Below are 18067 nucleotides of genomic sequence, written 5' to 3'. Positions count from 1 at the left end.
ACCACTTCCATCTAGAAGGATAAGGGCAGCGGATAAATGGGAACAGCACCACCTGCAAGTTTCCCTCGAAGCCACTCACCATCCTGACTTGGAAATATATCGCCGTTCCTTCGCAGTCGTTGGGTCGAAATCCTGGAATTCCTTCCCAAATGGAATTGTGGGTCAAAGCATAAAACATGGACTGCAGCAATTCAAGAAGGCAGTTCACCACCACCTTCTCAAGGGCAACTAGGGATGGGCAACAAATGCTGGCCAGCCAGCGATGCCCATGTCCCACGAATGAATTAAAAAAAACTGTTGTAATGTCGGAAACCTCCCTGCTCCCAATTTACAGCCATTCAGTTGGTAATCTGCCTTCTTGTTTTTGCTTCCAAAGTGAATAACCTCACATTCTACTGCATCTGCCATTGATTAGTCCTGGTTAATGAGGTGCCACATCTCCTTGCCATCGCCTTCCTGCTATTCTGCAGGTACCCCGCCAACCCCCCGTGCCAGAAAATGCACAACAGCCAATTTGTGTACAGCAATCTCCCACAAACAGCAATGTGACAATAAGCAGATAATCTGTTTTTGTGTTGTTGATTGGCCAGAACACTGGGGACAACTCCCCTGCTCTCCATCAATATTGTACCATTGGATCTTTTAAATCCACCTAAGAGGGCTTGGTGTAATGTCTCATCCGACAGATGGCACCTTTGACAATGCAGCATCCCTCAGAATTGCATTGGAGTGTCAACCTTGATATCTGTGCGTAAGTGCTGAAATAGGACTTGGACCCCAAACCTCCTGACACAGATGAGTGTACTATCCATTGAGTCATGGCTGAATAACACATAGGGCTAATTAATATGGGTGGAAAGCTGGTGGTATCAGAGCAGTTAGTAGAAATGCAAATCAAAAGGGATGAATAACAGGTGCCTACTCCAAGAAAGCTAGTTTTCTACATCCCCTAATGTTGAAAGTTACCTCACTGGAGTTTAAAAAAGCAATTTGTAACATAACACAAGGAACTCTCTTATTCCAAAAATAAGTTGAATGTAGTGGCAATTAATTAAAAATGGCAACCAAGAGTCAGAGATTTTCTATTGTGGTTAGTGTACTAACCGAGGTAAAACAAACTGGTAAGAAAGAATAACTGATCTGTGATTATATGATGTGAAGATACTTTTTTTCCAACTATGTTGGTGAGAGAGAAATTAGTTAGCCAATGGCATTGTTGTTAGTTGAATGTTCTAAGGAGACTATAATTATGTTACTCGCTATTTGTCTAACTTCAAAGCAAATGTAAAACTATTTAATGAGTGCTCTAATGAAGGACATCTCATCATAGATATTTTTCTTCATCATAAGTCCTCCCACACCAATTGCTTTCTTGCCAAGGGCTTGGTGGGGAGGAGTAATGGAATGCACCTAAATCAACATCACTGCTCCTCTGGTTGCTAGGAAACACTCAACAGGAGCTCCTCATCTAATCTCCCTCTCCCAATAGTCAAATGCCTGGTCTCCATGTGATGCCTCCCTGCACAGTGCAACTCTAAAGAGAGAACTGAGCACAATGTAAGAATTTATAGCTAAGTCCTCTAGCTCTTTGGCACTGCACATCAGTTCTCCAAAATGGAACTAAACATCGCCTCTTTCATTATTGTTTTGGAAACAGCTGGAAGACTTAAGCCTTTTCTGTGTTAATGAGTGCCCACACATATAGAGCACTGACATATGGCTTCTTACTGTTAGTAGACTTTGAAATTATAATTCCTTGTCAAATGTTTCCAATTTTAAATCTTAATTTGTGATTGATTTAGCTTGAAGTTTCATTGCCTCACCAATAGGCTTTTAGATTCTGATTTTCTTTCAGCAGAATGCACATGGATATTTTCAGATACCTCATGCTCCTGTACAAATTTCGGTTCTGTTTGTTATTTCTCAATTTTTTTTGACTGAATTTCAGCGAAGTTGTTAACATCGATTAACATATTTTCACTTTTGATTTCTTAAGTTTTGTGACCTATCCTCTCCAGCTGAAGAAGTCCTGTTCATCCCAAGCTATGGTCCTGTGGACACCAGTTCTGCTCCTGCACCTCACCCAAGCAGCTATTTTTTTATGCATAGGCCTCAGGAGTAATTATCTTCAAACTACTGGGCTCCAAGATAGCAGAGCTTACATCCAAGCACATATGCTTCCAGCAAGGAATCATAAGATGGTGACCAGGGGTATGAACTTTATAATGCATACAAACTGGGGAGGCCGAGTGGTATTATGGCTTGACAACTAATCCAGAAACTCAGCTAACGTTCTGGGGACCTGGGTTCAAATCCCGTCACGGTAGATGGTGGAATTTGAATTCAATTTAAAAAATCTGGAATTAAGAATCGACTAATGACCATGAAACCATTGCCGATTGTCGGGAAAACCCATCTGGTTGACTAATGTCTTTTGGGGAAGGAAATATGCAGTCCTCACCTGGCCTGGCCTACATGTGACTCCAGAGCCACAGCAATGTGGTTGACTGCCCCCTGAAATGGCCTAGCAAGCCATTTAGTTTCAAGGGCAACTAGGGATGGGCAATAATTGCTGGCTGCCAGTGACGCCCATGTCCCACAAATGAATACAAAAAAACTACAACCGTCTCAGCTCTCTGAATCATAGAATCTCTACATTTCAGAAGGAAGCCTTTCAGCCCATTGAGTCTGCACCGACCACATCCCACCCAGGCCCTATTCCTGTATCCCCACACATTTACCCTGCTAATCCCCCTGACACTGGGGACAATTTAGCATAGCCTATCCACCTAACCCGCACATCTTTGGACTGTGGGAGGAAACCGGAGCACCCGGAGGAAACCCACGCAGACACGGGGAGAATGTACAAACTCCTCACAGACAGTGACCCGAGACCAGAATTGAACCTGGGTCCCTGGCGCTGTGACTCAGCAGTGCTAACCATTGTGCCACTGTGCCGTCCCAAACCTGTGTTATTCTCAGCCAGGTTCACATTGTCCCCTGGGGCAAAATTGCAAACTGTGAGAGTGTGTGATTGATGCTCAGAAGGCAGGAACTATGCTTATCCCGGTGCAGTTCCTTCAGTTCACTTAATTTCAATCTTATTGCTGAGCTCACCATGCTATGAGAGCTCAGTACTTGGGATGGGAAGCTAGTGTGCTGCCGTATAATTTAAAAGGTTAATGCGGACGCTAGACTTAAAATTACTTTGCAAGCTCGGCAAAATAGTTTTTTTTTCAAAGGGAATTTCTGTCAGTTCTGCAGGGGTGCAGAGAATCTAAAGATTTTTCAGATAATCTGTGCAAGTGCTTCTACATCAGGTCAGGAATTATGTAAGCCCCCAAGGAATGCAAAACAGCAGCAGTAACAGGAGGTGATCCTACGACCATTCATGCATGGCAATTCCTTACCGCAAAATGTTTTAATGACCTTGTGAGTGGACGCAATTCAATTGGAATCCTCCACGTCTTCTAAGAATGAACTGAACTAAACATAACAACCACTTGCAGCATTTCTCGCTGTCCCAGTCTCTATTAATGTGCTTGGGGAATTGTGCGTCTGGGGAATTTATAATGGAAAGCAGGGCTATGTTGGATGAATTAAACAGGTATTTTGCATTGGTCTTCACTGCAGAGGACATAAGTAACGTCCCAGAAATAGCTGTAAATCAGGAAGTGGAAAGAAGGGAGGAAGTCAGGAAAATTGAACTCACCAGAGAAGTGGCACTGCTGGGTCTGTGGGCTGACAAATCCCTGCATCCAAATCAACTTCACTCTAAGGTCTTGAAAGAAGTGGCTAATTAAATAATTGATGCAGAAGCCGCAAGCGTGAATATCATTACATTTCGGTGGGGGGTGGGGGGGGTGGTGCCTATTCCCACCCGGGAGGCTGAAACCAGTGGCCTCTGCACATGCGCAGTGGCCCCGAACTGTCAGCCTCCCGTTTGCTGGCCAGCCCGATCCCTGCAGTGCTGCCCCACCCCGAACCTCCCAAAGCTCGATCGTATCTCCCCTGACCATTCCCGGGCCCCCCCCCCAATCCCAGACTGCACTGATCTCCAGCCCCACCTCCCCGCAGTGCCAATTCCCCCCACCCCCCTGCAGTGCAGACACCCCAGCAGGCAGACATCCCCCATCATCCCCCCCCCCCCCCCCCCCCCGGCAGACCCCCCTCCTGGCAGACACCAGCCTGCCCCGATCGCTGGCCTCCCTCCTGCCCCCATCGATCCCTATGCAGAGTGGCAGCAGGACCCCCACCCCCACCAATCACCCCCTAGGCCCCGCCCCCTTGGCACTGCCCGATGCCTGGTGGGCAGTGCCAAGGTGCCGCTGGGCATGGGCACTTTGCCTCTCGGGCAGTGCCAGGGGCACAGGCTGGCACTGTCAAGGTGCCCATGCCCAGGGAGCATCACCCCCCCCCCCGCCACTCAACCCCTCCCCCCCCCCCCCGGGGGGGACCCCGATTGCCCCCCACTAATCACTCCACAAGGGTCAGGTCACCACCTCCCCGAAATTGGGGAGCTACTCTAAACCCTGTTGGAGTGAAACACTCCAGCAGGGTGGGAGAGGCGAGCGAGCCCAGAGAATTCTGTCCCGGGCCCGCTAACAGCATTTAAATGATATATAAATTATTATTTAGATGCTAGTCCAGCCTCCCCTCCGATTTCCGGTGCAGGGCAGACTGCGCCGGAAATCCAGCACTGGGAGACGCTCGTGGGGCGTAAACGCTTGTGGGAACCCTGCGCAATTCTCCTGGCCCGCTGCCCTAGAAAATTAGCGCAGCGGGATGGGAGAATTGCCCCCAGAAAGTGGGAAACTACAGGCCAGTTAGCCTAAGATCTGTCCTAGGGAAAATGTTAGAAGCCATTACTAAATATGTTGTAGCAGGACACTTGGAAAAAATCAAGACATCAGACAGAGTCAACATGGTTTTGTGACAGGGAAATCATATTTAACCAATTTATTAAAGTTTTTTTGAAGGAGTCACATGTGCTGTGCATAAAGGGGAACTGGGGGATGTACTGTACTTAGATTTCAAGAAGGCATTTGATAAGGTGCTACTTCAAATGTTATTGCAGAGAATAAAAGCTCACCGTGTACGGGATGGTATTGGCACGGATTGGAGATTGGTTAGCTAACAGGCTTGGCAGAAATAGATTTATGTTTGGTTGGCAGGATATGACGAGTGATGTGCCACAGGGATCAGTGCTGTGGCCTCAAATGTTTGCAACTTATACAAATGACTTGAATGAAGATATGGAGTCTGCACCGACTCTCCAACAGAGTATCTTATCCTCTCCCTGTACTATCCACGTAACCCCACACATTTCCCATGGCTAATCATCTAACCTAGACATCATGGGGGGCAATACTAAGGGGAAATTTAGCAATGACCGATCCACCTAACCTGCGCATCTTTGGACTGTGGGAGGAAATCGGAGCATCCGGAAGACACAGGGAGAATGTGCAAACGCCGCACAGACATTCACCGAAGGATGGAATCGAACTTGGGTCCCTGGTGCTGTGAGGCAGCAGTGCTAACCACTGTGCCACTGAGAGAAGGTGTTAGTGAACTGCCTTCTTGAATCGCTGCAGTCTATGTGGTGTTGGAACATCCACAGTGCTGTTAGGGAGGGAGTTCCAGGATTTTGACCCTGCAACAGTGAAGGAACAGCAATATATTTCCAAGTTAGGATGGTGAGTGACTTGGAGGGGAACTTGCAGGTGGTGGCGTTCCCATGGGTTTTCATTTTAATCTGGGTTTCTCTGCATCAGATGCTAATCGATATAGTTTATGCTTTGAACATTTTAAGTCAATGTAACAGCTTGTAGAGATTGATGACAAGTGTAGGGATCTCCAACCATGATCTTTCACCTCCCATGAGCTGGATCCAATGAATGGAAGCGAAAAAAGGCGAAGACATTGAAGTACGAGGGCAAATGCTGATGGTGTGTTTCTGATGACATTCTGGCCGGAATTTTCCAGCTGTTCATGCCGGCAGGATTCTCCGGAATTTCCATTGACAGCAGCGGGACCAGAGAATCCCGCCACTACTGAACAACACACCATCTCCCGCCAGCGGGAAACATGTGGCTTGGAGGTCGGAGAATCCGCCCTCTGTTTTCCAATTCTACTTTACCCAATGTTATCAGTCAGAAACTATTCTTGAACTCTTTATGCCTTGTATTGAGTCATGTGAACCCTTCCTTCTCAGAATGGGATCGTATTTCTTCTACTTAGATGCACCCAAACAAAACCTACCATCTTCCCACTGCAACTGGTTTGACTAGCATTTCACATCACATACCGTTACTCACTCTGTCCCTCTGGAATATTTGGCACTTCCAGAGACACCTGCAGTGGAAGCCTCCATTATAAAGATAAGAGACTATTTGCTCTTCCTCCATGGATGTTCACAGTACTCCTATAGAGGCCTGAGATTCAAGATTTGAGGAAGTTATCTCATCCAACCTCCAAATAAGTTGCATTCATCTCAAGAGTATCATAAGAACATAAGAAAACATTCAATGAGGTCGCCTCAACTGCTTCTCTGGGCAGGGAATTCCACAGATTCACAACCCTTTGTGTGAAGAAGTTCCTCCTCAACTCAGTCCTAAATCTGCTTCCCCTTACTTTGAGGCTATGCCCCCTAGTTCTAGTTTCACCCGCCAGTGGAAACAACTTCCCTGCTTCCATCTTATCTATTCCTTTCATAATCTTATGTTTCTATAAGATCTCCTCTCATTCTTCTGAATTCCAATGAGTATAGCCCCAGTCTACTCAGTCTCTTCTCATAAGCCAACCCTCTCAACTCCGGAATCAACCAAGTGAATCTCCTCTGCATCCCCTCCAGTGCCAGTATATCCTTTCTCAAGTCAGGAGACCAAAACTGTACACAGTACTCCAAGTGTGGCCCCACCAGCATCTTATACAGCTGCAACATAATCTCGCTGTTTTTAAACTTCATCCCTCTAGCAATGAAGGACAAAATTCCATTTACCTTCTGCAAACCAACTCTTTGAGATTCCTGCACAAGGACACCCAGGTCCCTCTGCACAGCAGCATGCTGCAATTTTTTACCATTAAAATAATAGTCCATTTTGCTGTTATTCCGACCAAAATGGATGATCTCACATTTACCAACATTGTACTCCATCTGCCAGACCCTTGCCCACTCACTTAGATTATCTATATCCCTTTGCAGACTTTCAGCATCCTCTGCACACTTTGCTCTTCCACCCATCTTAGTGTCATCTACGAAATTTGACACACCACACTTGGTCCACAACTCCAAATCATCTATGTAAATCGTAAACAATTGCGGTCCCAACACTGATCCCTGAGGCACACCACTAGTCACTGATCGCCAACCAGAAAAACGCCCATTTACCCCCACTCTTTGCTTTCTGTTTGTTAACCAATTCTCTACCCATGCTAATACATTACCCGTAACACTGTGCATCTTTATCTTATGTAGCAGTCGTTGGTGCGGCACCTTGTCAAATGCCTTCTGGAAATCCAGATACACCACATCCATCCACATTGTCCACTGCACATGTAATGTTCTCAAAGAATTCCACCAAATTAGTTAAACATGACCTGCCCTTCATGAACCCATGCTGCATCTTACCAATGGGACAATTTATATCCAGATGTCTCGCTATTTATTCCTTGATAGATTCAAGCATTTTCCCTACTACAGAAGTTAAGCTAACCGGCCTATAGTTACCTGCCTTTTGTCTACCTCCTTTTTTAAACAGTGGCGTCACATTTGCTGTTTTCCAATCTGCGGGAACCACCCCAGAGTCCAGTGAATTTTGGTAAATTACCACTAGTGCATTTGCTATTTCTCTCGCCATCTTTTTTAGTACCCTGGGATGCATTCCATCAGGACCAGGAGACTTGTCTACCTTTAGCCCTATTAACTTGCCCAACACTACCTCTTTCGTGATAATGATAGTTTCTAGGTTCTCACCTGCCATAGCCTTCCTGTCATCAATTTTTGGCATGTTATTTGTGTCTTGCACTGTGAAGACCAACACAAAATACCTGTTCAATGCCTCAGCCATTTCAACCATCACTTGGATTTAGCAGGTAGTTTTACAGCTGAATGCCATTTCTGCCATTGAGTAAGGAGTAGAGATGTTTTACTGCAATTGTACAGGGCCATTCCTGGAGTATTGTGTGCAGTTTTGATGTCCTTATCTGAAGAAGGGTGTCCAGTGAAGCAGTTGAGGCTACCTCATTGAGTGTCTTTAAGGCAAGGATAGATAAATTTTTGAACAGTAAAGGAATTAAGGGTTATGGTGAGCGGGCGGGTAAGTGGAGCTGAGTCCACAAAAAGATCAGCCATGATCTTATTGAATGGCGGAGCAGGCTCAAGGGGCCATGTGGCCTACTCCTGCTCCTAGTTCTTATGTTCTTATGTCCTGCTTTAGAGGGAGCACAGCGAAGATTTACCAGGCTGATTCCTGGGATGGCAGGTTTGTCATATGAGGAGAGACTAAGTCGGTTAGTCAGAGGGGATCTCATATAAACTGATACAACCCTAACAGGGTTAGACAGGGTAGATTCAGAAAGAATGTTCCCAATGGTGGGGGAGTCCAGAACTAGGGGTCATAGTTTGAGGATAAGGGGTAAACCTTTTAGATTGAGGTGAGGAGAAATTTCTTCACCCAGAGAGTGGTGAATGTGTGGGATCCACTACCACAGAAAGTAGGTGAGGCCAAAACATTGTCTGATTTCAAGAAGGAATTAGATAAAGCTCTTGGGGCTAAAGGGATCGAGAGGTAATGAGGGAAGGGGGGTTCAGGATATTGAATTTGATGATCAGCCATGATCATAATGAATGGCGGAGCAGGCTCGAAGGGCCAAATGGCCTCCTCCTGCTTCTAGTTTCTATGTTTCTGCCGCTAACCCTTTCCATTGTATCCAGCTTTGGGACAGGAATTGACAGACGCTGATTTGCTTGTACCTGTGGTTGGGTTATGGAAGTGGAAATTAAGCAAGGGTTTAACTCTGGTTGGAGTAATTGGAAGGAGTTCAGTGGAGCATTGTCAGACAGAAAAGTATCGCTGAAACTGCAAGGAAGAATCTGCAAAGACCCAACCTTGCTCCATTGTGAAGAAACCTGGGCAATATCAAGAAGGCAGGAAAGATGACTGGATACTAATGCTGAGATGGATGTGAGCAGTAATGAAAAAGGACAACATCAAGAATGAGTACATCGGGGGTTAGCGAAGATTGTGGAAGCATTGAAGAAAGTAGCCAGAAAGAGATTAAAATGATATGATCATCTGTTGTGGAGAGAGAGAGGAAGTGTGGTGAGGTGAGTAATGAAGACTGGACTGTCAGGTAGAAGGAAAGGAAGGCTGAAGACCAGACGGAAAGATGCAGTGTTGAGAGACTTAAATGTAGTGGGATTGGAGGAGGAGTGGGTGACTGTCAGGAAGGAGAGGGAGAAGGATGATCAACCAGCATTGTGGTGACCTCAAGTGAATTGGAAGAAGTCGGAAGAAGAAGTATCATTGGCATCTGTTTTCCATTAAGAGACAATGCCCAAATGTATTGACATGCCAGGAATGGGCATGGATGCTGCTCTCTGTCAAAATGGCAGCACATGTGAAGCATATACTCCCCCCTCAACTACCTGCACATGAGACTGAAAGGACGCAGGGCCTGTGCAGCTACATAAGAAATACAGCCAGTACATTTCATCTTGGCCCAGAGAGACTCCTAGAGCAAGATAATTGTCAGTTGATGTAATACTACTACTCAGGTAGCACTTGGGAAAAGCAACAAATTATGTTTAATGGTTAATATATTATTTGACAATTGCTGGAGACACAAGGATTCATATGTATGCTGATGTCATTGCAATGGAGCTGCACATTAAGAGTGTGCTGAGTTATGTGTTAGTATTAATCAAAGGGATATATAGGTACATGCATTGTGACTCCTTGGCCTTGTGAGAAACTTGCCATTCAGCAAAGGTAGAACTTAAAAAACCTATATGTTACTGATGTAGTTCTGGTTCAGCATAAATAAGGTTTTAATTTATTTACGGGATCTCTGCATCTCTAGGCCAGCATTTATTGCCCATCACCAATCGCCCTTGAGAATTTGGTGCTGAACTGCCTTCTTGAACCGCTGCAGTCCATACGGTGTGGGTGCACCCAAAGTGGTGTTAGGGTGGGAGTTTGATCTTGTGACAGTGAAGCAACCACAATATAGATCCAGATCAGCATGGTGAGTGATTTGGCAGGGAACCTCCAGGTGATGGTGTTCCTATGTGTCTGTTGCCCTTGTCCTTTTAGTCGTAGCAGTCATGGGTTTAGAAGGCGCTGCCTAAGGAGCCTTGCTGAGTTCCTGCAGTGCATCTTGCTGCCACTATTCATTGGTGGTGGAGGGAGTGAATGCTTTGTGGAAGGGGTGTCAATCAAGCAGGCTGCTTTATCCTGAATGGTGGCAAAAAAAATCACCATTTTTCAATGCACTTAACAGAATAAATTGTTTTATGTCTAGTTCAGCCATGGAGTGCCAAATCTGCCTTGACTTCATTGAGGAAAGATGCAAACCACAAGTAGGTTTATGATACCATGTAACCACTTATCCCCAGTTACAGTGTTTATGGGCACTCCTCTCATAATCACATTACGTTCTTCTGACCTGAATAGCAAAATGGATAAGCACTATGTCAATAAGAACAAGTTCAAGCAAACAAAAATTTTGAAGATCAGAAAACTTGGGAGGATGCCAGTCCTTGGTGTTGTGCAATTATTGTTGATTAGGTAAGCTGGTGAGCAGCAATACTGCATTCCAGCATTGGAAGGACCAGACTGCAAAAGAAATCATAGAAATCCTACAGTGCAGAAGGAGGCCATTCGGCCCATCGAGTCTGCACCGACCACAATCCCAGCCAGGCCCTACCCCCACATATTTACCCGCTAATCCCTCTAACCTACACATCTCAGGACTCTAAGGGGCAATTTTAGCACAGCCAATCAACCTAACCCGCACATCTTTGGACTGTGGGAGGAAACCGGAGCACCCGGAGGAAACCCACGCAGACACGAGGAGAATGTGCAAACTCCACACAGACAGTGACCCAGGCCGGGAATCGAACCCAGGTCCCTGGAGCTGTGAAGCAGCAGTGCTAACCACTGTGCTACCGTGCCGCCGAATCGTCGCACCCTGACGATTTAATTAAGGCAGCTAAATATTACCCATCATGTTCCATACGTTGACCCAACTTTGGCTCACAAAGTGTTGATTAACACCATACAACTTATAAGGCTGAATCTTGTTGTGACATTGGTCCAGATGTTGAGATCAGTGGTGAAGGTGCTTTGTTTCGTTACACTGAAAGCTGCCTACAGACATTTCACAAGCTTTTGAGCAGTAAGCTGCTTTCCTCAGACATCTGATCCAACCTGGTGTTCTCAGCAGATGTCTGAGCAGATTGAGGAATCCTCACTAAGGGCCCAATTTTACCATTTTGATTCTAAATGCTGAATCTGGGAGTGTTTCAGATCTGACTTGTAAACTTGTTCTCAGGCACCCCCATATGCACTTAGCTTGAAACAAAAGTTACGAATCTGAATCATGCTGTGGGCGGGGCTTATCGCACCCGAAACACTGATGTTCCGATCGGAGCCTTCAACTGCGCATACGCAGTAAAAAAAAATTTGAAAAATGCTACCCTGCCACATCGCTCTCGGGTCACATAAAGCGGCCCAGGAGCGATGGCAATCGCAGCCATCACCCCACCCCACAACATAACTGCCTCCCTTATCCAACTCCCGCCCCCCCCCCCGCTATCCAGACCAATTGCGACCTCCTGCCCCACTTCTCCCCCCACCGATCGCCCGCAGAGTGGCAGCGGACCCCCTTCCGCTGCCCCCCTCACCCACCCAACAGAGATCCACCTGGCCTGCCTCCCTCCTCCTCCCCCCCACCCCCAATCAGAGAGCGATCTGACCCGCCTCCCTCCCCCTCCCCCCCAACACCGATCTGAGTTAAAGAGTCACCGGAAGCTCTAAACTTACCTCTTCAGAAGCTGGAGCACCTGAAACAGACCTTTGCCGAGCATGTTCGTTTCACGCCAAATCTGGATGGGCAAACGTGATGGTAAAGGGGGAAATGCTGCTAAATTTGGGCGTCCAGCCCATTACATGCATGCAAATGCATTTAAACTGACGTCATGCCCATTTTGGGCGTGGTCCCGATCACGTCCATTTTCGAGCCTTGGTAAATGGGGGGATCGGCGCGGCCGTGGGCGCAGATTGGGCTATTCGCCTCATGCCCAACCAATACAAGTTTTCGCGCCCGAAAATGGACGCAACGCAATGGTAGAATCGGGCCTAAGATGCAGTCTAAACCAAGAAGTATAAACTAGAATATTTAATTTATTGTGTAAACATGTATAGAAAGCCAAATAAAGTGAAGGAATAAAGAGTAAGGGTCTCTTGTCCTCACCCTTCACACCTCTTCACTTTCCAAACACCCCATGCCCCCATCCATAGCACCTCATGGCAACTCCCATGGCCTCTCATGCCCTCCATGCCAACCTATGTCTCTCTACCTACCCCTTATGGCCCTTTATACACTCCTTGCCAACCCATAACCCATCTCTATCCCCATGGCCCCTTATATCCCCTCTGCCAATTTATGCAAACCCATGACCACCCCCACCTTCACGCTTTGCAATTACATCCTCCATTGGCAGAACTCAGGAACCATGCTGAGATGAAATAAATTAAAGTTCTAAGTATCTATTACAAACTTCACGATATTAAAAAACATCACTCTCATTGATAAAAGATCACTCAATACATTTAAATCCCTTCATTACCTTATCATAATAAACATTTGTATTCATAGCCTCACATCAAAGACAGTTAATTCCTATTCAATTTCATCAGGCTGTCAATCAAACTGTGAATTTACAATAAAGTAAAGGTAAAGTTTATTTATTAGTGACAAGTAAGACTTTCATTAACACTGCAATGAAGTTACTGTGAAAATCCCCCAGTCACCACAGTCCAGCGCCTGTTTGGGTCAATGCACCTAACCAGCAAGTCTTTCAGAATGTGGGAGAAAACCCACGCAGACATGGGGAGAATGTGCAAACTCCACACAGACAGTGACCCAAGCCAGGAATTGAACCCGGGTCCCTGGCGCTGTGAAGCAACAGTGCTAGCCACTGTGCTACTGTGCCGCCCACAGGCCTCCCATTGTGATAATGATAGACTGTGGAAGCAGTCAAGCAGCTCCAGATCACCAGAATGGATCTTACTACTGGTAATCAGTTTGGAAACTCTCTGAAAATATGAGGGAAGCATCTTTCGGTGGGCAGCCCTTCGACATTAAAACTTGGCAAAACAGGGAGATGTGACCCATTGGAAGCCTGGAGTGATTGTCGACTGTGTCCTTTAAAGATAGCAATCCTGGGGAAAGTCCACTGTAATGTATAAGTATGCTGCATGGTGTTACTGATTGTATTTGGACAGTAATAAAGATGATCTTTTCAGTACTACAGAGCACTGGTTGCTGATTAAGTAATGTTTAGTTGATGTTGCTTTTAGTGCGTTACAGTAAAAATTCTAACTTGAAATCTTGTCATGCAATTCCTTTAAGTTGGCCACCACAAATTCAGGTAACTTTAAAAAAATGATCGGTCTCTGTGGGGATTGTAACAGGAATGCCTGCAGCCTGGATGGGGCCAGGGATGGGAGGAGGGATGCCACCTACCCTGGCATCCTTTGCCCAAAGGAGGGAGCCATCTGCAGCAAGGGAGGGACCCATGGGAATCCACATCCCTGACTGGCCCCGGCATTCAGCTGTACTCATTTATGTCCAGCGTTTCCAGGGACAATCTTCTTCCTCAAGCCTCCTTTAGTACCAGCGATGGCCACTGTTCCCAATGTGGAGATGCTGTACTCTGGCCAACAGCTCCGAGTAGGAAATCTCTCACTGCAGGAAATTTCCCCTGGTGAAGACAGGAACCTCAATGGCAGCACGGTGGCACAGTGGTTTTAGCGCTGCTGCCTCAGTGCTCCAGGGACCCAGGTTCGACTCGTGGCTTGGAGTCTGCACGTCCTCCCCGTACTGGCGTGTGTTTCCTCCAAGTGCTCCGGTTTCCTCCCAACAGTCCAAAAGATGTGCTGGTTAGATGCATTGGCCAAGCTAAATTCTCCCTCAGTGTACCCAGAGAGGTGCCAGAATGTGTCAGCTAGGGGATTTTCACAGTAACCTCATTGCAGTGTTAATGTAAGGTTACTTGTGACACTAATAAATAAATAATTGTGATTGATTCACGTCAGTCCCAGAAATAGCTAAAGTGGGGTTGCCATTGGCTCTTCAGCAGCAGGCAAGCCCACCACCATGATCATTAAATGCTGCCTGTTGCTTGTCAGTGATATAAGACTGAATGCACAGTTAAGAATTGACTTACAGTTGAGTGCATGAGCGTTGACTTTTCTAGGCATGTTTAGTAAATAAGTGCTGCAGATTTGCACCCTTTCTTAGTGTGGTGGACCATAGATGGTTACCACTATGGGTACTGAACCATAGATGATTAGCACTATGGGTACTTGTACATATGTTACTGTTGTCACTGTTGGGGTTAGGGTTGGGGTGTTCTACCTGTTGGTATTGTTCTGTGGTACACTCCGGTTGGCTCCGCCTACCTGTAGGAGTATAAAGGTCACTGCACTGCCTGGTGACCCTTTAGTCTGGGATTGTATTGTTATGCAGTATGCTCCATTCTTGTTACTAATGAAAGCCTTTATTTCCCGGGTACGATCCAGCCTCCTGAGTGATTTAATCGCGCATCACTTAGACTTGACATTAGAGTCCATCAGTGAGATACCAGTGAGGTGCAGTTGTGGAAGAGCAGTACAAGCTGGGCACTAATTTCTAAGTTTCCACTTTTAGCTGCACATGTGTAGAGGCTGGAAGTTGCTTTTTGATTTGCTCCACAGTAATATTGAGCACTGTTGCCTCAACAGTAATTCTTAATGCAGATTCTGGGCTAACAAGTCTTTTCACTATAACATTTAAATCAGGGTATGAAAAGATTAAGATTGTTTGAACCATTCTGACACTATTTCTTATTGGAAATAAAATGAAAAGCACTACAATTAAAATAAGCATACAATTTCCAGGAGCAGCACTTGCTTTATTACTGGTCCTTTGGTTGTTGTATTTAGAGGATAATGCCAGATGCAAACCTGATTCAGTCCAGTATTAACTAGAGAGAGCTAGATTCACGCCTCAAGCAATGACAAATGAAATGTAACGATTATTTTACTGCCAGGTTTCAGGCATTGAGCTTTAAACGAGGCACATAGTCTGACTTTAGTCAGATAGGAAATTATATTCTTGTACTATATTGTATTGCAGTTAAATTAAAATTAACCACATTTTAAAAATGAAATCTAGTCTCTAGTGATTGAACAAGTAATGTTCTCCTCTGCCCCCATCAGCTGTTCAAAGGTTGGACTTAATTTTCGAAAACTAAAATATTTATTTAGAAATGACCAGAATGAAAAAATAATGAAAATGTCAAATGTTTCAATTACTGTAAATCTCTCTATATGTCCATAAATTGTAACTTCAGGCAGTCCACGCTGGGCCGGCACGGTGACAGTGGTTGGGTCACTGTCTGTGCGGAGTCTGCACGTTCTCCCCGTGTCTGCGTGAGTTTCCTCCGAGTGCTCCAGTTTCCTCTCACAATCTGAACGATGCGCTGGTTATGGTAAATTCTCCCTCAGTGTACCTGAACAGGTGCCTGAGTGTGGCGACTGGAGGATTTTCACAGTAACTTCATTGCAGTGTTAATGTGAGCCTACTTGTGACACTAATAAATAAACTTTATACTGTATCGAATCACTGGTACTGACATCAAATACTTTTAGGATAGAATGATATTGTTTTCACTCAAATCAGATTAGCCGTTGCCCCCTTTTCAGATCACAGGACAAAGTACAACAGAACCAGACTTGCTGATGACACAAAGGTGACACAAAGGAAAGCAAGTTGTGAGGGAGCTATAAAGAGACTGCAAAGGGATATAGATAGGTTAAGCAAGTGGACAAACATTTGGCAGATAGAGTATTGTGTAGGAAAATATGAGCTTGTCCACTTTAGCAGGAAGAATAGAAAAGCAAAATATTATTTAAACGGAGAGAGCTTGCAGAATGCAGAGATACAGAGGAATCTGGGCGTCTTTGCACATGAATCACAAAAAGTTAACTTGTGGGTACAGCAAACAATTGGGAAGGCTATGGAATGTTTTTTTTATTGTTAGGGGGATGGAGTATAAAAATGAAGGCTCGATACAATTGTAGATTGTACAATGTACAATTGTACATTGGTGAGACCGAACCTGAGGAACTGTGCAGAGTTCTGGGCTCCTTACGTAGGGAAGGATATACTTGCATTGGAAGCCTTTCAGAGAAGGTTCACTAGGCTGATTCCTGGGATGAAGGGGTTGCCTTATGAGAAAACGTTGAACTGGTTGGGCTCATACTCACTGGACTTTAGAAGAATGAGAGGTGATCTTATTGAAGCAGATAGGATTCTGAGGGGCTTGACAGGGTCGTTGCTGAGAGGATGCTTCCGTTCACTGGAGAATCTAGAACCCAGGACACAGTTTAAAAATAAGGGGCTTTCCATTTAAGAAACATTGAAGATAGGAGCAGGAGGAGGCCATTTGGCCCTTTGAGCCTAGTAGGAGATGAGTAGCTAACATTGTTCCTTTGTTTAAGAAGGGCACCAGAGACAATCTGGGAAATTACAGGCCTGTGTGCCTTATATCAGTGGTGGGGCAATTATTGGAGAAGATTCTTAGGGACAGCATGTACTCACATCTGGAAGAGAATAGACTTATGAGCGACAGGCAGCATGGTTTTGTGAAGGGGCGGTCGTGTCTCACAAACTTGATTGAGTTCTTTGAGGAAGTGACAAGAAAAGTTGACCAGGGCAGGGCAGTGAATGTTGTATACATGGACTTTAGTAAAGCTTTCGATAAGACTCCTTGTGGCAGGCTGATACAGAAGGTGAAGTCATGTGGGATCTGAGGTGAGCTGGTAAGGTGTACACAAAATTGGCTTGGGCATAGAAAGCAGAGAGTAGCAGTGGAAGGATACTTTACTAACTGGAGGTTTGTGACAAGCGGTGTTCCACAAGGATCAGTGCTGGGGCCTCTGTTGTTTATAATATGTATAAATGATTTGGAGGAAAATGTAGGTGGTCTGATTAGTAAATTTGCAGATGATAAAAAAGTTGAGGGAGTAGCGGATAGTGAAGAGGATTGTCAGAGGATACAGCAGGATATAAATCAGCTGGAGACCTGGGCCGAAAGATGGCAGATGGAATTTAATCCAGACAAATGTGTGGTGTTGCGATTTGGAAGGTCTACTGCAGAAGGAAAGTATGCAGTAAATAGTAGAGCGCTTAGAAATATTAGCAAACAGAGGGATCAAGGTGTGCAGATCCACAGTTCCCTGAAGTTGGCAATTCAGGTGGACAAGGACGTCAAGAAGGCGTATGGCATGCTGGCCTTGGTCGGGGCGTTGAGTATAGCAATTGGAAAATCATGTTGCAGCTGTATAAGACTTTAGTTAGGCCACATTTGGCATATTGTGTACAGTTATAGTTGCCACAGTACCGGAAGGATGTTGAAGCATTGGAAAGGGTGCAGGAGAGATTTACCAGGATGTGGCCTGGTTTGGTGGATATGGACTATGAAGAAAGGTTGAAAAAACTTGGATTGTTTTCATTGGAGTGTCAGAGGATGAGGGGGGAACCTGATAGAGGTTTACAAGATTATGACAGGCTTGGATAGAGTGGGTAGTCAGAGTCTTTTTCCAAGGATCGAAAGGTCAATTACTCAGGGTCATCGGTTGAAAGTGAGAGTGAGAAGGTTTGAAAGAGTTGTAAAGGGTAGGTTTTTCACACAGAGGATGGTGAATGCCTGGAACGTGCTGCCGGAAAAGATGGTGGAAGCAGATTCTATAATAACGTTCGAGGCATCTGGATAGATACATGAATAGGCAGGAAA

At 45.4% G+C, this 18067-nt stretch overlaps 1 protein-coding gene across 3 annotated transcripts in view; it reads left to right on the top strand.

The window, feature by feature from the left end:
- The window catches only part of LOC144508305 (DEP domain-containing mTOR-interacting protein-like), an 83399-nt gene that overhangs the window by 56522 nt on the left and 8810 nt on the right, over positions 1-18067 (top strand). The window lies entirely within an intron of this gene.

Source organism: Mustelus asterias, chromosome 20 (genome assembly GCF_964213995.1).
Source record: "Mustelus asterias chromosome 20, sMusAst1.hap1.1, whole genome shotgun sequence".
NCBI classification, from domain to species: domain Eukaryota; kingdom Metazoa; phylum Chordata; class Chondrichthyes; order Carcharhiniformes; family Triakidae; genus Mustelus; species Mustelus asterias.
The sequence above is the reverse complement of the archived record's forward strand: the minus strand, read 5'-3'. Positions and strand labels throughout refer to the sequence as shown.